This window comes from Pipra filicauda, unplaced genomic scaffold, assembly GCF_003945595.2.
Source record: "Pipra filicauda isolate LSUMZ 115617 unplaced genomic scaffold, ASM394559v2 scaffold301_size890592_pilon, whole genome shotgun sequence".
NCBI lineage: Eukaryota > Metazoa > Chordata > Aves > Passeriformes > Pipridae > Pipra > Pipra filicauda.
In genome coordinates this window covers 854,720-879,279 of record NW_024104423.1, presented here as the reverse complement: position 1 = coordinate 879,279, position 24,560 = coordinate 854,720, and the positions used below count along the sequence as shown (strand labels likewise).

Genomic DNA, 24,560 nt, shown 5'->3' with positions numbered 1-24,560 from the left:
CTGACGAGTCTCCCCCCGTCTCTCTTTTTCTTTTTTTCCTTCTTATTATTTTTTTTTTTCCATGGGTACACACACCGAGACACGCACATGACAGTACTTGGGTGCCAGCGCCGGTGCATCGCCAGGAGGGCTGTGCTTCACTCCGGGCACGCACACACGCATGCTGCTGCTGCTGCTGCTTCTGCTGCTGGAAGTCTTTCTACACAGGGATTAGCAGCCACGTCTCGCTCTCTGTATTTCCCTGTCTCTTTCTTCTCCCTTCCTTCCCTTTCTCCTTCTCTCCCTCAAACGCCTGACTGACGGACGGCAGGCAGGAAAAGGTAAATGCGGGCGTGCTGATTGCTGACGGTACCGAGGGGTGATGGTGCTCGGAGGCGTGCTGCGCGCTACGCCCTCCGCTCGCCGGGCAGCCTGCCGGGCTCGCCCGCCCGCCTGCCCTCCCGCCGCGCCGGCGGCTGCCGCGGCCGCCGCTCCCCGACACTCGGCGTCTCGGGGGATCGGGTTTTGCCGCGAGAGGTTTGGCTTCCCCAGCCCCCCCTTCCCTTCCTCCGACTCTGCGAGGCACAGAGGTTCCCCGCTATTGTGCTGCTCGCACTTGGCACCGCGGGTGCGAGCGTGCGGGAGCGCTTAACCAGGGGTTCGCGGGATGGGGTTGGCGATTAATTACTGTCTGCGCCGAAGAGGAGAGCGCTTCCTCTGGCAGGGAACCTGGGCATTATTTATTAATCGGGGCTGGAGAGTGGCAACGGGAGGACTAGTCGTTGTCCCCGCGTCCCTGTACTGTGTCCCCCTCCCCGCTTGCTGCATCATTCAAATGAGTAATTCCTAGCTGGCCTTGCGTTGCGGGGCTCTATTCCCCCTCCGCCGAGGCTCTGCCAGCCGCCGCGGACTGCCATCCTCCTTCTTTGCCCCGGGGGGCGCCCCCTTCCGCGGGGAGCCTTGCGGGCGAGCGACGCGGGGGCATCCGCTGTCCCGGGTCTTGCCCCGCCGTTCCCCGCAATCCATATGGAGCGCTGGCTCCATAACTAGTTGTCGCCAGTTGTTCGGGCAGAGTTTGTCCCGCGCCCCTCCCCGTCAGGACGAGAGCAGCAGGGTGGATATTTGCCTCCCCCCGCGGCGAAGTGGTGCGGGATTTCCGTGGAACCGAGAGGTCCCGCACCGCGCAGCCCAGCCGAGCGGACCGCGTCCCGCGGGGCTTGCCCGGACCCCAGTCTAGGCTCCCATGCCCAGAGGCGCGGGTGCCTGGGAGAGCGCTTCTAGCCGGCAGGGGACGGGAGGGAGGCGGTGCTGAGGAGCCTGTGCTCCCGGGCCCCTCGGGCAGCGGAGCGCCCCCGCTGCCGGGAAGGGGAGGTCGGGCGGGGTAGGCGCTCCCCCCTCCTCGGGCCAGCAGCGGCCCTGGCGGACAGGTGTGGGCGTTTAGCGGCGGAGAGCTCCGGTGAGCGCCCGGGCAGCTCCCGGGGCGGAGGTTAAAGCGCCCCCCGGGAAGGGCAGGCCTTCCTCGGCCGTGTCGGTGCCCATCGCTTCCCGGGCAGCGGGAGCGGTGCCGCTGCGCTCCCGCCGAGCGGGTGCCGAAGCGGGGTGGGATGGGCCGCCGCTGCCCCCCATTCCCCGTCCGCCGGGCAAACAAGGCATTTAGCGAGGTCCGTTATGTAATTACGGCTTTTTTTTTTTTTTTTTCCTTCTTATTGCTGTTACTAAACCCGGCTCCGGATGCCGGCAAGGAAACGGCTACATAGTGCTTGTTTCTGAAGGAGGCAGATGGTTTTATTTGATCTCAGAGAAAAAAAAATTATTTAGTAATTAATATTTAAGCGCTTTGGTTTCACACATGATTGATTTTTGGATAATCTCGTCTCATTCATGTTGTTTTCTACAGTTGTCAGAGGTGCCTAAATACACTGTAAAGACAGAAAGATTTTTTAAAAAAGAATAATAACACAAGCAAAAATGGTGAGAAATGTAGTGGACAGCATATGAAGTTGATTATATATATAAAAAAGTAGTTGCTTAACTTATAGACTGCTTACAAGTGAAAGGTAGGTGTGCTTGTAGGCATGGTGTATGCTCAGCTGGTTGTATTGGATTGTATTTCAGTGTTAATGTACCTTTAAAAAGGCAACACTAATTTCTACTCCTGTGTGGGTCCGGTGTATAAATTTAAGGTATTTCCCCTCTCGTAAAAGACTAGGAGTTTAAGCAGTAAACTGATTCAAGGGATCCAAAAGTCTAAAGGCTGCATATTCAAAGATAAACAGGATATATATTTGAAGATAAAATTGCTGTTGATAGTGATGATTACAGGAAAATTAAGAATCGTTAATGGCAACAGCACCGTTCCTTGCTTTCTTCTGTATAGCTTACTTGTCTGTCCGATACTGTGTATTTCAGCTCACTATTTAAATTAGGTAACTAAGTTAGGTATTTAAATTAGGTAACTACTTAAATTAGTATGAAATATTTAAAACATATGGGAGCAAAATATGCTGTTTGTTAGAGAACTTATCAAGTAGTTTAAAGGGTGCAGTAGTGTTCCCTTATACATTCCCCTGAATTAAAGTTTTCTTTTTTTGTTCTTCATCAGAACTGTACATGTTGAATATCCTTGTTTAATTCAAGGCTCATTCTGGTCTGTCTCTTGTGGGATTAACACTCAGAAGCATATCAGTGTAATCTATTTGTGTTAAACTTTGCAGTGTTGTTCCTTCTATAAAGGTGGTGTATTTCAGTGCAGTTCTGGCTAGTGATGTTGCCACCTGAAAATACAAAAAGAACTGCATGAATAATTCATAAAATAGTATAATAAGTAAAGGTAATCCTGTACTAAGGAACAGTAGTAAGTAGTCTTCATGGAATTTTTTCATTTTAATTTTCACCTTGAAAATTTCACACCATCCAGTAACTCAAATTTTCACCAAATTGAAATAGATGCAATGGCCTCAGAATGGTATTGCTGTTTTAAGCAGACGGGAGCTCAAGGTACTTTAATGGGAGGTAGTTTATTCAGCCCTTCACCTCTAACCAAACTTAATTTTTACTGCCTCTTTTGTATTACCTCTCAAGATTCAAGAAAGCTATTTTTGTCAGGGGCACATAATTATTGCTTGTTCTCCTCTTATGCCAAATTTTGCACTTGTGCACAAAGCTCCTCCAAAGAAACCTGAAAAGGGGATCTCCATGGTAACGAGAGAGAGGAAGAGAGAGAGTAAGGATTTTTCCCTCACCATAGGTCAAGACTAGACACCCACCCATTCCTTAACTTGCAGCAGCATTCATTGGCACCTTCCTCTTAGTGGGTATTTTGTCTCCTGGGGTGTGCTTTTACTGTTGCCTCATGCTTCCAGAGAGGTGCTCTCAAGAATGATGCTACGCTGGATGATCCCAGCCTCTGTGTTTCTCCCTGCTCTAATCCTCCCTTCTGCTTACATCATATTTAAGTGTTTCTGTATCTGTGTGATTTTGAGAAATAACTTGTTTTCCCCATCAAGTTTTTGATTTGAAGACTGGTCTTGTCTCTAACTGTGTATAATAGCTGACAGAACCTTACTCATTAGTCCACTTCAGATGAAAGTGTGTTCATCTCCTTTTTCTCTGTTATTTGTCTTTTTGGAGTCCCAGATATTTTGTAGCAGTCAAAGCAGTCTACCTCTTATCACCACAGAGCAAGGCTGAATTTTATTTTTTGAGTCAGCATGTGATATGTGATACCAGCGTTACTGTTTGGTGATGTCCAGGGTAAAAAGAGTTTCTTTTGCCCTAACTCTGTCATCACAGAGCAGTAATATGGAGCACCTCTTTCTGGGGTAATCGTTGTGGTGGTGGTTTTTTTTTCCCTTCTCTTCTTTGAAGAATTGTCTGCCTAGACTGTGTCTCTGTCAAAGCTGAGATGAAGTGAACACTTTTTATTCCAGATAATCCTGTAGTCAGATACTTAAAACTTTCACTGAGGAATATAACATATTTTCTGTTCCCCTTTTCCTTTCTGTATTCACTTTTTGTAGCTATGATCTCATGAGAGGATACCAAATGGCTTTTTAAATGGTTCCCTTAGGCTAGTGGTGCACCAGGTCTCCCTGGGCATATCTCCAGTTCTTCTGCCTTTGCCTGTGACATAGCTTGGGATAATTTGAAAACATCTGCTAGAGCAACCATCTTAATATAAGACAGCAGTCATCATTTGTCACTGAGCAATATGTCATTTTTGGCTCTCTAATTGAAGACAGATGCTGATGCTGACTTTGGCCTTCTTAACTTGTCTAGCTGGGAGATTGTCTATAGAAACACTTTGCAGTGCTTTGAAATCACAGTATTTCTACTTTTCTGTATCTCTGTGTTTCTTAAAGAATTGTCTGTGTAATTTGAAAATCTGCTCAAGAAACCGTAATGATAGCAGCTAGTACTGCATAATCTGACTTGCTAAGTAAACTTGACTTTATACATCTCTTCAGTGTCTTCTGCTAGATGAGAACCATTTTTGAATAGTTGCCTGTGAAGCCTTTTTCTTCAGCCTTTGAGAAACTGCTGATCTCTTTCTACCTGATGCCCTGTCCCTGCACTGATAGCATTTCAATGAATGCCATACATTCCAGTTGTTTCCCTCCTTTTGAAAATTTTACTGTCACCTTTAACTGACAAGAGGTTCTTCATCTTCTGACGTCTCGTGCTACGGAAACTAGGGATTTGAGAAATTAACTTATAACTGTGTGAAGGAAATGTACACTTCTAGATATCTAGATCCAGATTTGAAACCTCAGTTCCTGTGGTTCAGGTGTCAAAAGCGTGTGGCATCAACTCGTAACAAAAGGTCTCAGTAGTTACAGATGGTGTCTTATACCTAGAAGGTGCTTTTTTTAAGCTTTGTGGATTAATTTTGAATGTAGGTTGCAGTAGCTTGAGTAGCTTGCAACATCTTACAGGTTTCAGCATCTTAATATCCTGATGCGATGACTGTGCTAGATCCAGTCATCTTGAGTTTTTCTTTCTGTTGGGGAAAAAGGGAGATAAAAAAAATTGACCAAGAATTGTGCTTGAAAGTCTGTTCGATGTTCAGGGTGTAAATCCTCTCTGAAGGAATTTCAAGGCAAGTGCTGATAGGTTGGTAGCTGAGTTAATTTTTAAGTGAATGTTTTTTTTCAGCCAGCTTCCTGAGTTTGACTTCAGTTGCTAATCCTGTGCTTGTACACACTTTCTTCCAGTGTGTCTGTTTAGCTTTGTGGATGGAAGAGGATGATGTAGGTCTGTCTGATTGGAGGTCAATAAGAATAAGAGACAATGATTAGCAGTCTCACGTTGTCGTGGTAACTTCTGGTTTAGCAGTGTGCATCCAACATTGAAAGTCAACACTGAGAATTACTGTCTCACTACTGTCCTGTGTGTTTCTTCTGTCTTGCCATTAACAAAAAAAAAAAAAAAAAAAAAAAAAAAAAGAAAAAAGGAGAGAAGAAGAAAAAAATTAAAGAGAAATGAAGGTGAAATCCAGGTCTGGTTTATGATGGTGGTCTCAACAGTATCTATTTGTGCATAGTTGGACAACAGGCAGTGTTCATTTGCCTTTGTCCAGTCAGAAGAATTGAGTGCTCCGTGACACGTAGTGTCTCACAGATATCCAAAGTATGCAAGAATCTTTATGGTCTTTCCATCCTGCAGTTGAAAGAATTTTGGAGTCCTTGCAGCACACCATTCACATAGGGTGAGCTTCATTTCGTGGTTTATAGAAGAATGCAGCTTTTGGGTTTGTGGTGCTGGAACTGCATTGGTGCAAAGGAGATCCCTTATTCTCTTCACTCTGTCTTCTGGCTTTCTGTTCGCTGAGCAGAATGCTCAGGCATGGTTTGGTCCTTCAAAGGTGTCCACTGTTGTTGCATCTGATAATGTTGTCAGATTTGCTTTTTTTTTTTTTTTGCTGTCTTTTAAAACATCACTAAATTCCATTATCACGTCCCATGTTCTAAGAACATACCATTGGACGAACTCTGAGCAACCTGATCTAGTGGAAGGTGTCCCTGCCCAAGATGGGCTTTGGACTTATATGATCTTTAAGGTCTGTTCCAACCCAAACTATTCTATGGTTCTGTGATCTACCTAGCTGTTTCTTCTGACAGAACTTTACTTGGCAGAGAAGTGTTTACTGCCATATACAGTTTATATATATATATATACATTCATATACAGTTTTGTAAATAATAGTGATGAATATCCCAATGTACCTTTTTAGGGGCAGTGAGATGGCAAAGTAGAATTAAAAGCAGAAAAATCACCACACCAAGGAATGAAAGAGGTAGAATTAGGGGAATTTATTGTTATTTTGTACAAATTAAGTATTGCAAGCCCCATCATGTCAAAACAATTTAGATTAAAAAATGAACAGTGGTTCTGTAATTCCATTCATTCATGGAAGAACTTTACAACTATAAAAGGTAATATTTGAGAAGATTATTAAAGTTATTTTCCAGATGGTGTATGTCCTTTAATGACAGCAGCAAAATAGGGTTAGTGATTACTAGATTAGTGGTGCTTTGAAAAGTACCGTTATGTATATCACTGTATGAAATTAAATACTTTGGAAGAAGAGATGCAGTGTCTATCTAGGAAGCATTTTAACTTCTAGTGAAAAAGATAGATTTCTTAAAAATGGTGGTATGGATACCTACATGATAAAATGAACTCAAGTGGATTTATAAGCTGGAAAGCCTTTTTCTTACACATTTGGATCTCACCCTTTCTTGAAAAAAGGATCAATGCAGGTTTCTTTTCTTAAAAAAAAAAGAAAAAAAAACAAAAACCAAAAAACCCCCACAAAAAACCAAACAAAAAACCCAAGCTACTGATACTGCACTCAGAAGAGACTAATGAATGGTGTTCAAACCAGCTGGCAATTCTCTTAGCTCAGAAAAAACAAAAGTTTTTAATTCCTGTAATATTAAAACCTTATTCATGTAAAAACTATGGTAACATCTTTCACTTTGTTTTCTTTTGGGTTCATTTTGGGTTTTTGGTTTGGGTTTTGTTTTTTTTTTTTTTTGGTCCGTGAAAGCTACTTCAAATATGATATTCTTTGTAGAACTTGTTTATCCACCTAAAGCCATTTACAGAATTGCAGTGGCATGGTAGTCTGAGACCATTCATTTCAACTTGGGTTGAAGTGTGAGTTGATTTTTTTTTTTTGGTATGTAAAAATTACCATCTTTAATTTCCCCCCCTGGAAGTCTGTGCAGTTTCTTATCATACTGTGATGGCATGTGGTCTGACTTTCAGAATTACTTGTATGGTGTTCTACATCTCTATAGCATAATATAAATGTTTCTACTGGTAATATACATGCTGTGTTTTACAGGGAGAGTTGTATAGCAGAATTATATTTGAACAAAGGTATTTATTAATGAAAATGTTCTTTTTTTTTTTTTGATATGTCATGCTAATAATTTCTCAGTCAAGGAGCAAAATCAATAGCATTAAGCCTGTGAGACTCCTCGCACATCACAAATATTCTAATGAGCTCAATAAAAAAAATACTTTTACTATTCTATGTATATGATTAAGTCCTTCATACTATTTGTCTTCAAATAAAATGTATTTTCGGGAAAAAAAAGGATATCTTTATAAAGGCAGATGGATAGGAAAAAAAGGAATAGTAATTTGCACATTTTTGGGTTTACTAGATTTTAATAATTCTCAGAGGTACATTTAGACAAAATAGGGAAATGTCATTCCTATTTTCAGAAATTGATGTGAAAAAAAAGCCTTGCACAGTTAGCAATGAGATCTTAAATACACAAAGAGAAAAGCTGCACAAAAGGGCATTTGGCAGTATTCAAGTACTTTGGTCATTCACAAAGCAGGTAGTATGTAAGGTACTTCTAAAATCAGTGCAACAGGCTGCAAAATAGTTAATCTCTTATGTTAAATTACTTTGCAGAGGATATTTTTGACAGAATCAAGGCAAAATATGAGAGTATACTAAAGTTCTTGACCTATTCTTTGCTCTTTATGCTGACTGGCATTTCGAACATGAACTGCAGGAGCAGGTCGCCTGCTCTGTATGAGATGTTTAATATTGAGCACCAATTGGTCAGGGCCATATTAGAGGGACTTTTTTCATCAGAAGAAATGCTGAAATGCAGTACCAACACTTGTGTTTGTTACACTTGTAGAGCCCTTCTGAAGACAAAAATATTTGCTAAGTGATTATTTAAGGATCACAGCATTTCTACAGGATCTAGGAGAAATTAATTACATCATGTTTCTTCATTCTAAATTTCTGGTGCTTCCATGGCAATGCACAGGAAAGCATGGTGAGAGAAAGATGAAGATTCATCTCAGTGTCCATTTCAGTTTCTTTTGGAACTAAAAGAAATTTGGCATACAATGAGATGAAAATTTGGAATTTGTTCTGTGTGTCCAATATTCAATTTTTCTAGCAGATTATAGAAACTATAATTTGCTTTTTGGCCTTCAACTTTATCTTTAATTTGCTTCTTGAGATGCTATAAGATCAAAATAATTTGTCTTTTCTCAAGGATTTTCAGTCTCTCAAAGAACAGAGAAACTAATATGTAGAAAAGCCCACAAATATAAATCTGATTTGTTTAAAAGCTTCAATATTATTATTCTGTAATGGTGTGATGCTAAAGTTTATCCTCATGTTTAATACAGTGCATAATTTAAAACAAATGCTACCAGTGATCTCTGTGTGATAGTGTCCCTTGTCCAAGAAAGAATGCTTCAATCTGAGGTTATTGCAGAAAAACCCAGTATTTTATTTATTGCAAATAAAGGGATAGTAATGAATAAATTGAATATGGATTTTCTTCTTCATTCAACTGTGATACTTGTTTGTTCGTTTTTATACAGAACTGGGATAATTTGTTGTTTAATTAATTAATTGATGGGTCTGCCAGATCTAGTTTAGCCTTTCTGGCATCCTTAGCATAGAGTCCTTGCATCTGACTTAGTCATTGGTTTGAACACTTGGTGAATGAAGAAGTGCCCTGATTTTAAGCATTTGGGTTTGGATTAGTTTTTTATATCTTTGTTTTAAAATGTGAACATCGTGTTGACTCTGGTATTGTGTGTACATGAGAGCTTTGTGTTGTTGAAGAACATCAATTATTTCAGATTTATCTGTCACTTTTGCCTTAACATTTAGTCTAATCATAAAGTGCTCCATAGTCATCTTTCCTTCCATATCCAGCTCATGGCATCTCCTGCTTATATTAACAATATACTTGATAAATGTCGAGTGCCTCTTCAGGCTTATATATGCTTTGGATTTAGGTTTAAATCAGGATTGACCCTTTGGTGGGGATTTTTTGTTTTTTCTCAACCACAGGGAGAACAAAAGTGAGAGACTGAGTTCCCTTCAAACTCCCTTGTTCTTGATGTTGATCTCTCCCTACTCTTTGGTCTTGTAGGGAAGGCTGAAGAAAAGCTGAGATTAGCTGCTCAGGCACATGGGACACTTCAAAGAGTTCTTGTCTTTCTGGTGGAAGCAATGAGAACTTCAAGGAGGAAAGGTGAATTCCTTTTTGAAAAGTGTTGAAGGCAGTAAGTGTACTCCTCACTCCCACCTCAGGGCTGAAGTGGCAACTTCAGCTATTGCTATCAGGTGGCCTTGAAACATGAATTTATAGACCTGATAGCTGAAATCAGTAGCAGACTCCACAAGCCCTAGGTCAGACCTACAGCGCTTACTCACTTAACTGCACACATGTGGTAAACCTGACTAGTCACAAGTTCACTTCTCAAGAATAATCAGTCAGTGGATATATTATTAGACAGTTTTTCTGCATAGTCACAGTGACTGGCCAGAATTTTTGGGCAGCAGCGGCACAATTACACTGCACTCATATTTTTGATAATAGTAAACACCCCTTAGTAATGGTAAAGGAAACAGTATTTTTAAAGAGTTTGATATGTGCCTTCTACAGCGTATAAATAGCCAATATGTTATTTATTACACCGTGTTGTATGGCTGAATGAATAAATATATACAAGAGGCCTGTAATAGAGCTATATTATAAAATCTAATATGATAATGCTTTTTCCAGTATAGCAGAGCTCAGTAATTTATTAGTACAATTTGGTATCATGAGTATGAATCATTCTATTTTAGTGGATACAAACAAATTGCTTTACATTTGTGTAGTAATTTATTACTCAAAGCTGAATGCATGTTTTGTGTGATACTGAGATACTTGAAATATTAATTTTATTTGTATGTATTTCTGGGGGGAAGAAAGTAAACCTTTCAGCACACAATATTTAAACAATCATCAGGAAACATTTGATTCAGCAATCAAGAGAACAGTTCTTGATCCAATTGAATTTCAATGACAAGTTATCCTGGAGCCAAACTGGGCCCTCGTAACATCCAGTACTGAAACTTTTGTGTAACCCAAATGCTCAGTCACTTTCCAGTTTGTCCATCTGTAATATGATTTTTTTCTAAGGTAAGCTGCCTGCTGTGTGTTTTGTGGTAGAAAAAGTTAAACCACAGTATTAGAAAGAAAATGTTTAAATACATTGATGAGTATGTGTGCTCCACATCTCATCTATTTAAAATTGATAAATAATGAAAAAAAATCATTTTGCTTCCTCCTTTGAATTTGCAGATTAGTCATGGATTGTTGCCCACAATTTAATGGAGCCTAATCATGTAGTCCTTTCTTAATAGATTCTGTTATTATCATTACAATATACCAGCTAAAGTAAGTAAATTAATTCAGCGGAGTCTCCGTAGAGCTAAGTTTGTGTGTATGCTGGAAAATGAACTGTGGAAAATGTAGTATTAATGGTTTTGTAAAGCATTTTCTTAGTTTGCATGGACATATTTTAAGAAGTAGGATTAAATTTGTTGTATTTATTGCTAGGTCAAATACTTTTTGAAAGTAGGATGAAATTAGTCATACTTTATCTAAAATTCTGTTTGTGCCTAATAAACAAAGATGAAATTAAACCAAAGATATACAGAAGAAAATACTTTGTAAAAAAACCAAATACTCAAAACTATATTTTATCAAAATAGACCAGATCTTGCTCCTTTCTATGCACCAACTGGATAGCATTAACAGGAAGGAGAAATGCATTTGCAGTAGAGTTTATTTCAGTAGATGCAAAATGCAGAAAACTAGGTTTGTGACTGGTGTGTTTACAGGGAGGCAAGTAGGATGAAAGCAGGAATGGATTTGACTTAATGGTAGATTCAAGTAGGTAGAAGTGTAAATACATAAAGCCAAGTGAAAACCTGGTTTTGTTATGTAATTTCTTTTTTTTGGCATCTAATATTTGGAGATTTTTAAGTTTTGCCTCACGCTGGACTGGTTTTTTGTTTTGGGTTTTTTTTGAGGAAGAGAGGGGTAAAAGTTAATCATCTGGATAGTGAAATATATGACAACTGGAGGGGGGGAGGGGAACAAAGAAAAAAAAAAACCCAAAACAAACCAACAAAAAATTCAAGGTCATCAGTTACAATAGTTTCCATAGTCAGTTAAGGAGTGAATTTGAATTTTTGGACCTTAAGGGTTAGCACGTGGGACATTAAGCCTCAGAATAGTCCGTGGGTAAAGCAAGAGCAGACTGTGTGTAAGAAATGTCTTAAGCAGTGAATATCACAACTGGCAAATCATTTGTGTAGTTCAGGGCACAATAATGCATGAGGTGTGTTCACTGTCTCCTCTGCAGTGACTAACACAGTATTACCATCCTTGCTGTAGTAAAAACATGATCACTGTTTATTTGGTAGGATGTTGTTGTCCAGGTAATGAATTTGAAATGTTAGAATTGGGCAAGAAGAAATGAGGTCATATGAAAATTATTGTTTTGAACAACAGAACATCACATCAAAATGAAGCAGTGCAGATAATTTCGGAGTTTTCTTTGCCAGCTTAGTTGCAAGTAAACACATAATTTGAATTAATTTTATATCATAATAAAGATGCATAACGAAGGACAAAGATTAAACAATTTAAAGTTATGCTTTTAGATTTTCAAATAATTAGACTTTTATTTATGACATAAGTTCCAAATGAATTTCTTGTTTCAGATGTGATAAATAGACTATTCCTACTTTCAGACCATGTCTAGTAATATAAGTGAAAATAGCACAGTAATTTGGAACAGTAACATTAAAAAAAATTACACTGTTAAACAAATTGTAACGTGCTGCATATTCCCTAAATAATTACCTAGCAGATGAAGTCAAGACAGATTAAAATATGCTTGTAGTTCGAAATTCAAATTAATTCTCCATTATATTTTGTCAACATTGTGAATTTCAATTTATATTAACCTTTCCAACTATTCTGTAAGGTCAAACAGTCTTATAAGTTTTTTACTGGTGGAGTGGAATGTTTTGTGCATGTCAGAGTTCAAGGAGCTTCTTGACAAAGCTCTTAATCATGTGGTTTACTTTCAGGTAGTCCTTCAGGGAGCTGGTCTCTATGATCCTTGTGGGTCCCTTCCAACTGGAGATATTCTATCTATGATTTTTAGATTGGGTAAAATCAGAACACCATTTGAAATAAACGAACTTAAATGGGTCCAGATTTCAATATCTTCAACAAGATGTATAAAAAGAACATGTCCTTAAGCCAGCATAGCTTGATGGAGCCTCTAACATATACACATATAATTTTTATTGCTAAAAGCATCTCATGATTGAGCTAGGATAATCCATAGAAGCTTGATCTGATACTCACTGAAATCCGTGGCTCACACTGTGAATGTAATGTCCATCATTGCCTTAAGCAGGCATTGGATTGTGTCAATATGTGAGCACAAAGATCACATCATTTTTTCTTTTTTTTTTTATTTTTAATGAGACCTGCTGGGATATTGGCAGTTCAGAATATTATCTCCTAAATTCTTTACTTTTCCACATGAGTCATTTGAAAGGCAGACTTTATACTGCTTGCTACTTGGTCTCCTTTGCATGTGGTTAATATTTGAGTTTCTTGACATTGTATATGTGTACAAAGATGACACTTTTGAAGACTCAAAAAAAGTTATACAGTTCAAAAGTGAATGTCCAAGATAACTGAAATCCCAGTTCAGGCTTGACTTTGTACATTGTAGACAGATATTCCAGGTTTCTTTCAAAGAAAAACTTAATCCCCACTCAGTAAACCTGCACATAGCCTATGTTTTATTTCTGCCTCATGTTAGATATGTGTATAGTACTTAATGGAGGTTGAATAGGGCATGAGATCATCTAAGCTGACTTCAATTTTGCATACGGAGGATGGAAACTGGCAGTTAAGCTAAATGTTGGAAGGTAAAGGCACTATTTCTCCCACTAAGGATTCGTAGTTGTCAAGACTGTCAAATTCATTTGTGTGTCAATTACAGTTCCAGAGGTGAAAAGTCAGACTGCTTTTCAAGACAAGTTTTTCTAATTAGAGTAATGAATGTTTGATTAATATTCCATTAGTAATATATGATAATTATACACTGATGGGCTGTCGCTTTAACTATGTACAGAGTAAGATCACAGATGCATTTTTATGTTGCTATGCCTTTGTCAGCTTTGGTTCCCATCAACAGTCGGCTTTATGCAGATGCTCACTGAAACATTTCAGAAATACATTTTATCTGTAAGCCTGTTAAATGATGCTACACGTCTGCTTTGTGGGTCAATGCCTATCTCTTGCTTTGTTTAACATTTCAACAGAATTCTATGCTTTGACATTCACTAGACCGAGCTTGCAGATAGAAGCTTTACTATTTGGGAAATACACTGCATGGGGAAAATTCTGATTTACTAACTGAATAAATACAAATCAGAAAATAACAGCAACTTCATGGAACTATGGTGGAAAATGCGCATTTTTTGACATCTGGAGGTTAAAAACATTTCCTTTCAATAATAGGTGTTGTAGAGATGCGTGCAATTAATATTCAGAATCCCTGAGTTAATGTCATCTCTCTCTGTGAGGGTGATTGTTGAATTCAACTTAGTTCTGTGAGATGAGGACTTATTATGTTTTCTGTTGAACTTCACGGTCTTCACTTTCTAAAGCAGTTCTGGAACTCATTGCTGACTGTGGGCATCCTGGTACGTGAGGCATATTATGAGGGAATGGGGGAAAAAGTTGCAAGGATTGAGTGAGGTGCCATGGATTGCATAGCAGAATGCTGGAGCAGCAGACAGAGACTGCCTGGATGTGCATCTGACTGAACTCTCCTTTTTTCTCCTTGCATGGTTTTCCATTCACACCAGCTCAGGGGACCATTTTCTTTGTATTGCAACCTTTACATTTGGCTGAAACCATGTGTCACAGAGCAAGAACGAAGTTTCTTTCACAATTGAAGAAAGGAAACCTGATTGATGCTGGCATACATGTTTATGTGGACCTTGTGTTAATTACCCAGGGTTGCAAATGAACAGAGATGTACACCAGTTTTGTGTGTGCATGTTACAGTGTATATAGGAACAATTATAGTATTTGAATGTTTCATTCATCCCACACTGGATTAAATCAATCGTTTCCAACACTTTTAGTCTTGGCGCATTTTTATGGTATTAAATAATGTATTTTTTAAACAAAACCGAATTCCTTTTCTGTTTAATAGTATCATATAGGGTTCCCAAGAAGTTAAGAACTATAGTTCAAAGCAGTCTTGCTGTTGGAATAGCGAAGGAATGAGTTACTGTAGAGGACTGTTATCCTTTCTGTGTCCAGCTGCAAATCTGAGAGAAGAGCTTTGCAATTAGCTTTTGTAAATACTAACTGACAGTAGAGGAGGGTTGGAGACTTTGGTTTTCTGGGCTCCACTCCAGGTTCTGGAATGAAATATACTTCAGTGACTGCGTATCTCCCTGCCCCGTCTCATCTGTCTTGCCTAGTCTGACTACTTTCTCTCCTCATCTTGACTCATGTTCCTTCTGTGTGCACCATGCTTCTTAATGCCCTTGTTCTGTGTTATGGTGAATGCTACCTCTGCCACGCGTTCTGTAGAGCATGGATGGAAGATAGAAGGTACTAGAAACAGTACATTTTTATCTCATTTTTGACATTCGTGTGCCCCGTTGAACAGCAATAAGCCAGAGACAAAGTCTCTTGCTCACCTGCAGATTGAGGTGTGTTCAGTAACTGGTGCAGGGGAAAACTGGGGGACAAAGAGGAGTTTTCTTACAGCTTCTAATGTGCTCCTGTTGGGTGAGATGAAACAGCAATTTTCTAAGGCCACCTTTTTGAGTTTTTTATCACTCTCAAACCAGAATAACCCTGTTGCCCTATTTTTAAGAGTGGGAGTGGTAGCTTTTCGGTGAGATATTTTTAAGAATTTAACTTCAACAAAGCTGTTTTTTTTTTTGTTTTTTTTTGGTTTTTTTGTTTGTTTGTTTTTTAACTCATATGCTTAGGCATATCTCAGATGCTCTTTTTAAAAAGTTTAGAAACTGAACAACTCGGGCATTTTCAGTTCATTTGTGAAACAGATTATTTCACGATTTTTTGTTTGAACAAAATTAATTAAAAGATTCAATCAGAACTAAGATCAGATTGTCTGTAAGCCTGCTAAATGATGCTACACATCTGCTTTGTGGGTCAATGCCTATCTCTTTCTTTGTTTAGCGTTTCAAGACACTTAAATGGCAGCCAATTGCCATTTAAGGAGTGTTTCCAGTTCATAGAAGAGATTGCTTTACCAGGAAGCACTTTGTAGGATATTATGAATGGCTCGGGACTGTACAAAGTCTCTTTGCCACTCATGTGGAGCTGCTTTCAAGGACAGTCTACAGAGACTATAATTTAGCAGTGGATGCTGCTAATTACTCACGGAAAACTAAAATCCAGAGGTAGCACAGAAAAGTGCTTTGAGAGAGATGGCAGCTGGAGAAACTTGGCCAGGAAGAGCAATTTTTGGTTGTTCTTAACAGGAGTTACCAGGACTTTTGGTACAAAAACTTCTTATGGCAGTGAGCTGAGAAATTGATATCCTAACACAAAAGCAATTAATTAGGATTGTTTTGGGAAAAGATGATGTAGGTGTTTTGAAAAGTGCTCTTAGGAAGCTGAAGGTGACCTGAGAAATTCACTGATATGCTCAGTTGTATATCCCAGTAAATATTCCCAACAACAGAGGGGATCTTGCTTTAGACATGTTATGTGCAGTGTACAGTCCATAATATACCAGCAGAAAACTTTATGGGGTATTTCTACACCATGAAGAGTAAACTGGCCTCATGACAGGATGCATTTGTAATTCAAGAGAAGGTTCAATTAATGGATTCTTTCTTTTAAAAAGAGGACAAATGTTACTAAATACTGCCATTTCTTGGTGAAATTGTATTGGGAAGACTGCAATAGTGCCTAAAAGGGTAAGAAAACAACTAAACTACTTGCTGGGTGCTGTGATGTAGGCTGACCTTGAATATGGTGAATACATTCATCATCAGCTGATATTGCAGCCTTCAACTTTTAGTTTTCTGATGCTAAATGATAATCTTTTTGTTTTAATTCCTGCTAAAACTGTAGTGTGCTTTAAGCAGTGCTATCTTAAAGTTGTAGTGGTAGCTTTATCTCCTGATCTTTGCTCTTTTTTCCAGTTTAAATTTTTTTTTGTAATATTAAGTTAATTTTCAGTATTTCTGTCCTAAAAAATATGTACTTGCAGTCTGCTTGAAATGGTTTTAAAGAATTTAAAGTTCTGCTTTAATCATCATTAGTAGTTGAACAGAAGCATTTTTTAACTTGATTTGATCAGATCTATGCTCCTTAGTGCAATGAAATCAAATGTAGTGTAATGTCAGCTTCTTTATATAGGGTGAGTAATGAGACTGTTTTCACCCAAATGGAATGTAAACTTTTTTATTATTTTAGCTTTTATTTTCCATTGGAATTCTTTGTAGAAAAAGTACGTATGTTGCTCATATTTTAGAGGCCTCTTGGTAGAGAGTACAGTTTATTCTGTTGCTAATAATAGAACCACTTTTCTTTCCCATCTGCACTATAAAAATGTTATTAATCTTCAGTATCACCATATTTCTCAAATTATATTCACATTTAAATAATCTTGTAATGGTGACCAAACAGTCTGTGTATTTCTGTGTCTTGAGATAATACCAGTGTTACCTGTCAGATAATATTTTTATGTTCTCTGTTGGATATAGCTCTGGAACGTTGTGTGTTATGTGTGGGAAACCGTTTCTGCTTATGGATATTTTTAATGCTTATCTCTTTATTCTGCATTAGTACTGCATCTTAGAAGCAATAGCTTCTGGAAGAATGCTCCTGCTCAGCTGACAATTCAGGAGGGGTAGCTGTCCCTCAGAGAAAAGATTTACATTATGTCTTTTTGTTTAGGCTTTACTTGGATTTTGTGTGTTCTATGGAGCCTGAGAGGATATGGGTCTTTTGCTCCTGTAGCAGACAACCCATTATATGTATCTAATACAACTGAAATAGCTGTTCCAAAGAAGAACCGTTCCTGGCCAGCTAATTACAGCTTTTTGATGTGTTATTTAAGTGTCTTACCACAGCTTCTTGTCTTCTACAGAGCTCAGAGGTTACCTCTTAATTTGTCTGGTTTTATTAACTGTGGGTGTGGCACATTGCAACAGGGGGAAATCAGCATTGTTTGTTTTCCTTGTTGTTAAAAACATTACATTAATAATTTCATATTTTAACAGCATTATTTGGCTATCAACTGATTTTATAGAGGATTAAACTGCACTCTTGATGAGAATAAATGGATTTTAAGCTTCAGCAATTAATATAAATTTAATATAATTTGACAGATCCTAACATGGGCTTCAAACAGACCTAAATTAAGTACCTTTATGATCATTTTGATGGTTCCTTTGTGGCATTGAAACTATTGTTCTTTCATAATCACATCTTGTTAAGGACCATAAATAAGTTAACTCTGATCATTTTATATCAAAATAAACTTTGAATATTTAATACTCCTGTGTCTCTCACATAGCTACAAAAGACTTTTGCAAACATATTGGGTGGAAATTCCTGCATGCTAAGCAACTGTATGGAAATTATGACCTATTTTCAGATACTTTTTAGACAAATGTTAAGATGGAAAAAATTGGAATTGCATTTGGAACTAGTGTAGGAAAATGTTTTATTACAGTATCTCTATAATGATAAGGCTTGAGTTAAAACTGATATATGGAAACTTCAACAATTTGCTGAAATTCAATGGATTCCAACTTGTCTGCCATTTGGAGTGGTTATATCTTGCGTTCATTCCTATGGACCTTTTTACAGGAGTGCATCAAGAAGGATAATGACTTGGGGTTTATGCCTACTGCATGCAGAGTCACACCAAGAAAATACGTGTGTCTTTTTTTTTCTGCAAATATATATTATCAAACATGTGACAGCACTGTTCTTATAAAAAGTATTTGACTGTTTGAAATAATTCTTGTGTTGTTGATGTGGTTTGCATCTGGTGACTTTTTAGACTTGGTAACGTGGAGTTGTTTTGTGAGCTGTGACCCAGGTTAAAGCACAGGAGAACAATATCTCTTTTATTGTGGGTCACTGTGGCCAGAGGATGCTGCATTGGGGGCATTGCATTTGGTAACCAGAATTTCATTAGTTATCTCCTTTTTCTCCCTCTGAGTACGAAGACTTATATTTCTTACACTCCTGAGGCATAGTCCTGAAAGGTCGTCTCTTCCGAGCTAGCAAGAGGAGCTCAGTTTATCTTGTGAATTAGTGGAAATGCCAAAGTGGGAGCTAGATTTAGATACACTGCTCATTTGGGAAGGGAGAGCTGGGCTCAGACTGCATACAGATATACAAATAGGTAATGATTTTAAAACAAGGACAATAGTATGTGACTCATAATGCAAATGCAATAAGTAACTCAATGCTTTTTATCTGATTTTAGTGACCCTCTAATTCACTCCTTATTATTTTGTCATGAACAAAATCAAGTATGCAAATTTAGTCACCTCAGTTTATGTTGCAGATTTGCATATGTATATGTAAATAAAAGTTACAAAACCCTCGTACAGATAGACAGATGCTGTCTCAATCTCTGCAGACCTGCGTTTGGATATTTTGGGGTTATGTTCGATCATAAAATTAAATTGAGTTTTTGTGCAACTCCATATGTTTCTGTGGTGGTGCTCAGGGGTAACCTAGTTAAGAAGTTCATCTTCTTTTACATGAGAGGGGGCAAGAATGGAGGCCAAATTCTGCTTTCTTTGATATTTTGCAATTCTGTAAATGTTTTCTATTTTTAGTTGATGTTCATGTTGTTGCACTGCCACCTCTGAAGGCTGACTGATATTGGTACCTTCATGTAGAAAACCATTATTCTTCTTGGCCTTTATTATCACTACCCTATGAAGATATAAGACAGTAAAACCCACCAAATCCAGCCTATCCTAGGTGATGGGTATGCATTTAGATAGTCAGTCGAAAGACAGAGTTGTGTTTTACTTAATCATCTACTTAATAATCAATATGCATGATGAACTGTTTTTATTGTCAAACTGCATTCCCTGAACCTTACCTTCTTGGATTATTTAGGTTAGAGTTTAAAATATATTTTGTCTTTCTAAAAATTTTGCTGGCCACAACAGAATACACTGTACAGATGTCCTCACACATCTAAATGACACTTCAGGGTGGTTATGGGCTCTCCATGGAGGACAGTAAGCCAATCATCTGATTATTGTCTTCCTCTTTCAGGTGTCCTACAGGTAAGAGATACAGCGAAAGTTGTGTAGTTCTTTGATTAGTATAAAACTAGGTCATCAGAGATGTACATGCACGCTAGGACTTTGAGGTGTAAAACCAAATTTACGTCGCCATATTACTTCAATAAGAGCCAGTCTTCTGTTGCGCGAAATCCCACGGAATTTGTTTGACTAGGGTTCCCAAAAATTAACTAAGGTCACCTAAGATTCTTCTGTTTCATGCCATTACAGCAGTGTTGCTTAATGAAGACTAGGTGATGTCTCCTGACAAGACACCTTTTTTTGATAAATTCTCTGTATAGCAATAGTCTGCAGTACTTTGGTAAAGACTATCAAAAGCTTAGCAAAGTTTGGCTTCCTCCCTCATGTAGCTAGCAGAATTTGGTTCAATATGGTTTTATGCTACATAAACTACTCCCCAAAGGTTTTTATGAGCTGCTGAATCAGAAATCTCTACTCCTTTTTGGGTAATAACCATTTATGACTTCATACATTAAAAGAGACATGTGTCGAAATGTATTGACCTGAGGAGTTTATGTTGACTGAGGGATAATCAACTTCAATATTTGCTTAAAGAAAAAGTAAACCCTGTTGCTCAGTAAAATAAAGAAGCAAGACAGTGAATGTAAAGTTCCCCCGCCATCACCACTTGTGCCAGAAGCTTAATTTACTGCAAGTTTGCCTCTGAATGGGTATTATGAACAAAAATTTCATAAACTATATCACAGATCTAACTCCCTGGGTACTCTGAATTTCTCATAGGTAGACTCTGATTTTGGGGACAGCTATTTTAATCATGTTAGAGCTGCCAGAAAGATTCCTATGAACACCTGGTAAATTTTAGATGAAATTTTTTAATGAAGTCCTGAAATCTTAGCGAATTACCCAGGAACTTGGAGTTCAATGTGTATATGTGATCAGACTGGATATAGCATGGGCTCAGGAAAACCTATTATTGTCCTCTGAGAAGCTAAACAAGATGAAGTCATGTGCAGCTCTGATCTCATTAGTTAACATTGTTCCTGATCTCAATGTTGTTGACTTCTGAGAAGGTCTAAAAAAATATAAGCAAATTGTCATGTCAATTCCCAAGGCACGATTATTTTAGCATTTTATTTTCCTGATAACTTTCTTATTTATTGTTATAAATGGAAAATGATATCTATTAAAATGAAGCAATTGGCTTAACAATTTTTAACAATTTTTAACCTGGTGGCTACAGTTGTAGAGGTAGCTACTTCGCAACATTTTAATAGGATGTCTTTTTTTGTTTTGTTTTTATGACAGTGAATATTTGCTTTGAAGAGAGAAATAGCTAGAATAGTATTCCAGGGTTGGGTTTTTTTTAAAGTGTGATATTTCATATTACGTTTTACACTGCACCTATATTAAGTAGTTTGTGACTGACCACAGTAACTTCACTGAAGGATTTCATCATGCAGATCTACCATTTTTTTAAAGAAATAAGTTTGTTGAATGTGTAGGTAAGGGAAGTAAGAAAATCACAGTCTTCACTGCCCTAGTGAAATTTTTGTTTTGAGATCTCTGCTTACAAAAAAAATCCAAAGGAAGTATGTCTAAAGGATAGCCTATTGTAATAGAAGGTCCTAACTTTTATTTCCTGATCCCCTTTTTCTGCTTATGTTTCTTGCACATCCTCTTCTCCTTATTTTTTCTTTTCTGAATAACTTCAAAATATTAAGGAAGTGAATGTTTGTGTTTAACATTAACGACTCTATTTGGGGAGGAGGGTGAGCTTTGTGTTAGGGCTTTTTTTGGTTTTGTTTCATTCATTTACTTTACTATCTGTGATTTTATATTCCCTATATTTTGTGTATATTTTCATAGAAAGTTCTTTGACAAGTAGCAATAGATAAATTATTAGCCCTAAAGCTGTGTTACTTTAGCAATAATTTCTTTTGTAGGGGGACAAAGAATGATACGATAGTTTATAAGGTGTATGGTCTCCACATTGTCCCTATGGTTAATTCTAAGTAAGAGATGGTTTTACATTTGGTTCCCATATACCAGTTTTACATGTATCATAATAGTCAGTAATAATTAGCATTTTATTTGGATGCCCTTAAAAATATTAATAATTTATGAATACACTGCAGTACTGTATAAAGCCTCCTCAAGGTCTTGAATCCTTGTTTAGTTTGAAGGCACCATAGAATGAGAATCAATGTAACAAGGATAAATGAAGCTGGGAGGTCAAGTGTGCCCTCCTTGTTTAATGTGAAAAAGCATTTTATGGGATGCTGGAGTGCACTTCTAGTTTATTATTTTATTATTATTACGGAGCTTATCATGTCAATAACGACTTTTAATTGTCTGAACCATAGTACTTGCTAATAACACAAATTCTACTGGATATTACATCTATAGTCCTTTGCAAGGATAGATTTTTTTTTCCCATGGCAATAATGTGCAGTATCTTCATTAAACATACAGCTCCTTTAAAAGAAAATCGTTAATTAGTCATGCCATAAACTCACAAGAAAGAGAAAGATGCTGTTAGATCAAAATCCTTTGGGTGGGGCAATAAAAGAAACTGTGTTGGTTGTGAAAAGAAACCTACCTGGATACTCCAGAGACAGGATTCAGTGTGAATAGAGATTCCTATAGTGTTATGAGCAAAGATAGAACTCGCAGAAAATGGAGAATGGGAAGCAAATCCTGTTATCAGTGTGACAGCCTTAAATGCTTTGCTCTGTAATTTAATTTTATTTTAAAATAAAGTTATCAAAACCACTCTGAGTTGTGTTCATAAGCTCATTCATTTTGATTTAAATAGAAACATATATGAAAGTGTATTAGTAATATGTTTCCAGTGTTCAGTTTCAAAATAGAAAATTTAGAAGTACTGGGAAAAGCACAAAGGGAAGTTGCTGGACAGAGAAATTCAGGATTTGTTTTGTGGGAGGGGAACACCATTACTTTTATCTTGGGAGAAGTTATCTGAAACTAGTGGTACAAGAAAAAAACCCAGTAAGAGTTGTTTCCTGGTTTAGCTGAATGCAATGGTCATTCTCCAGAAATCATTTAGAATTAGGGAGAGTGTCTGTTCCATTCCTTCTAGGCTAATCAGCAAAGAAAAACATTAAAAGGTTAAATGGAAACTGCTGAAAACAGGGGCTAGTTAGGTATCGTAGGAGATGTTTTATCAAACAGTTCTTCAGCCAAATGAACAGAAAAAACAAGGAATGAGAAATACTGAGGGAAGACTAAATAGCATTTTCATTATAGACATTTACGTGTTTTTTCTGTCAGTAAGGGTGATACAGCTGGCTATGAGAGCAAAGGTGAAGCAGAACAGGGACAAGAATGTTAGTGACAGCAGGATGTATGTCAGTGTCTGCCACTTGAAGTGATATCTTATGGGAGTTATGGAATTGCTACTGATACTTTTCCCCTCCACTTAAATATTATGAGCAACTGCAAGGTCTTTATTTTGACTTAACAGTCTGTAAATATTTAGATAAAAATATTACTGGGAGGCAAAACCAGTCAGGAGGTCAGTAAAAAGTTTCATGAAATTTTGTACGGACTTGGCAAAGGCATTTGTTGTTAAACAAGCTCTACCTTTAAAAAATAATCAGTAAATAGTGTTTAATGCAAGAAAATATGGCGGATATCAATATGAGCTTAAATAAAGCACTTGCTATGCCACAAGAGAGCTTACTGAAATATGAACAGCGAAGAACTGAGATGGACAAGATATCGGGCAAAGGTCTATTAGCTCCCAGGATGAAGATACTGACTGGGCAAACTTTTGCGTATATCCTTGATGATAAGGAGGTCAGTACGCAGCCCTAATGGAGAAAACAAAGGCAGACTGTAAAGTTGGTAGGCCTAGGATGTGGGAACTGCAGTAAGGCCTTGAGCTTTGCCAAGTGTATCGCCCATAGAACCTGGCCAATGAAAACACTGTTGCTTGCTTACCTAAAATAAGGACACTGCTTGCTGCTAGCAAGGGGTATAAAAAAGCAGATGAGAAAATAAAGAGAGATCAGACATCTTTTCTGTACATAACTGACTCCTTGTATCTTTATCGGCCATCACAACTCAACACTGACAATATCAGGCAAGGGAGACCACTGTGTTCATCAAAGTTAAGTCTTCAGATTTGTTGTGGTTTAGTATTCATTGTCAACCCTGGTATAAAGTGTAGGAGTATGCTAAGGAATGAGTCAATGTTTTAGAGATATCTAGAGTTCAGAGGAGGACTGGTTTTGCAGAAATGGAAAGAAGTTTAGCTTTACAATGTGCAAGAGATCAGCGTGCAAGCATGCTAGTTCTTGGGGACTAATTCAGATTATTTCTGCTTACACTAGGCACTTCATTGTTTGAGAGAGAAATCTGGATAACTAACTGAGTACAGAATGTCTGTGAAGGCTCATAATAACAGCTCGAATGTAGGTGAAGGCCACTTGTAACATAGAACATTCAAGGACAGATATTTCTTTACATGTAGGCCAATTATGGTGTTTGCCTGGGAAGCCAGCCTTGCAGAGGTGGCGTGTGTGCTGCTCTACCTGCACTGAAAGCTGGCCAGTACCATAGTTCTGCTTGCCCCATGTGCATCTGAGTTACCTGTCCCAGAGCTGCCTACTCTCAGATCAGCAGCCCAGAAGGCATAGGGGCTTGAGGCTGGGAAGCAGTCTCAGTCTGAGAAGGAAGGTAGGGTTTATGCCCAAGTGGGCAGGTATGAGGGAGATGAGTAGGTTCCAGTGATGCCTGTAAAGATGAACCTTCTGTCTCCTCTTATCTGGCCCTAAGACTTTACTCTGTGTGCTTGGTTCTTCCTTCTTCCCAAGGAAATCTCTACATTCCCACCAAGAGTCCTTCCCCCTGAGATTGCCACAGACCCTGCAGCTTTCCTGTAGTCTTGGTC

The 24,560-nt window shown here is 38.2% G+C and overlaps 1 protein-coding gene across 3 annotated transcripts in view; it reads left to right on the top strand.

Annotated features, from left to right (window-relative positions):
* Positions 1–81: 81 nt before the first annotated feature.
* DLGAP1 (DLG associated protein 1) overlaps positions 82–24,560 on the top strand; it is a 416,743-nt gene continuing 392,264 nt past the window's right edge. For 2 of the 3 annotated variants that reach the window (XM_039383293.1, XM_039383295.1), the window contains exon 1: positions 82–320. The gene's annotated coding sequence lies outside the window, so the exon portion shown is untranslated. The remainder of the gene's footprint in view (positions 321–24,560) is intronic. The other variant, XM_039383297.1, reaches the window with a different exon arrangement.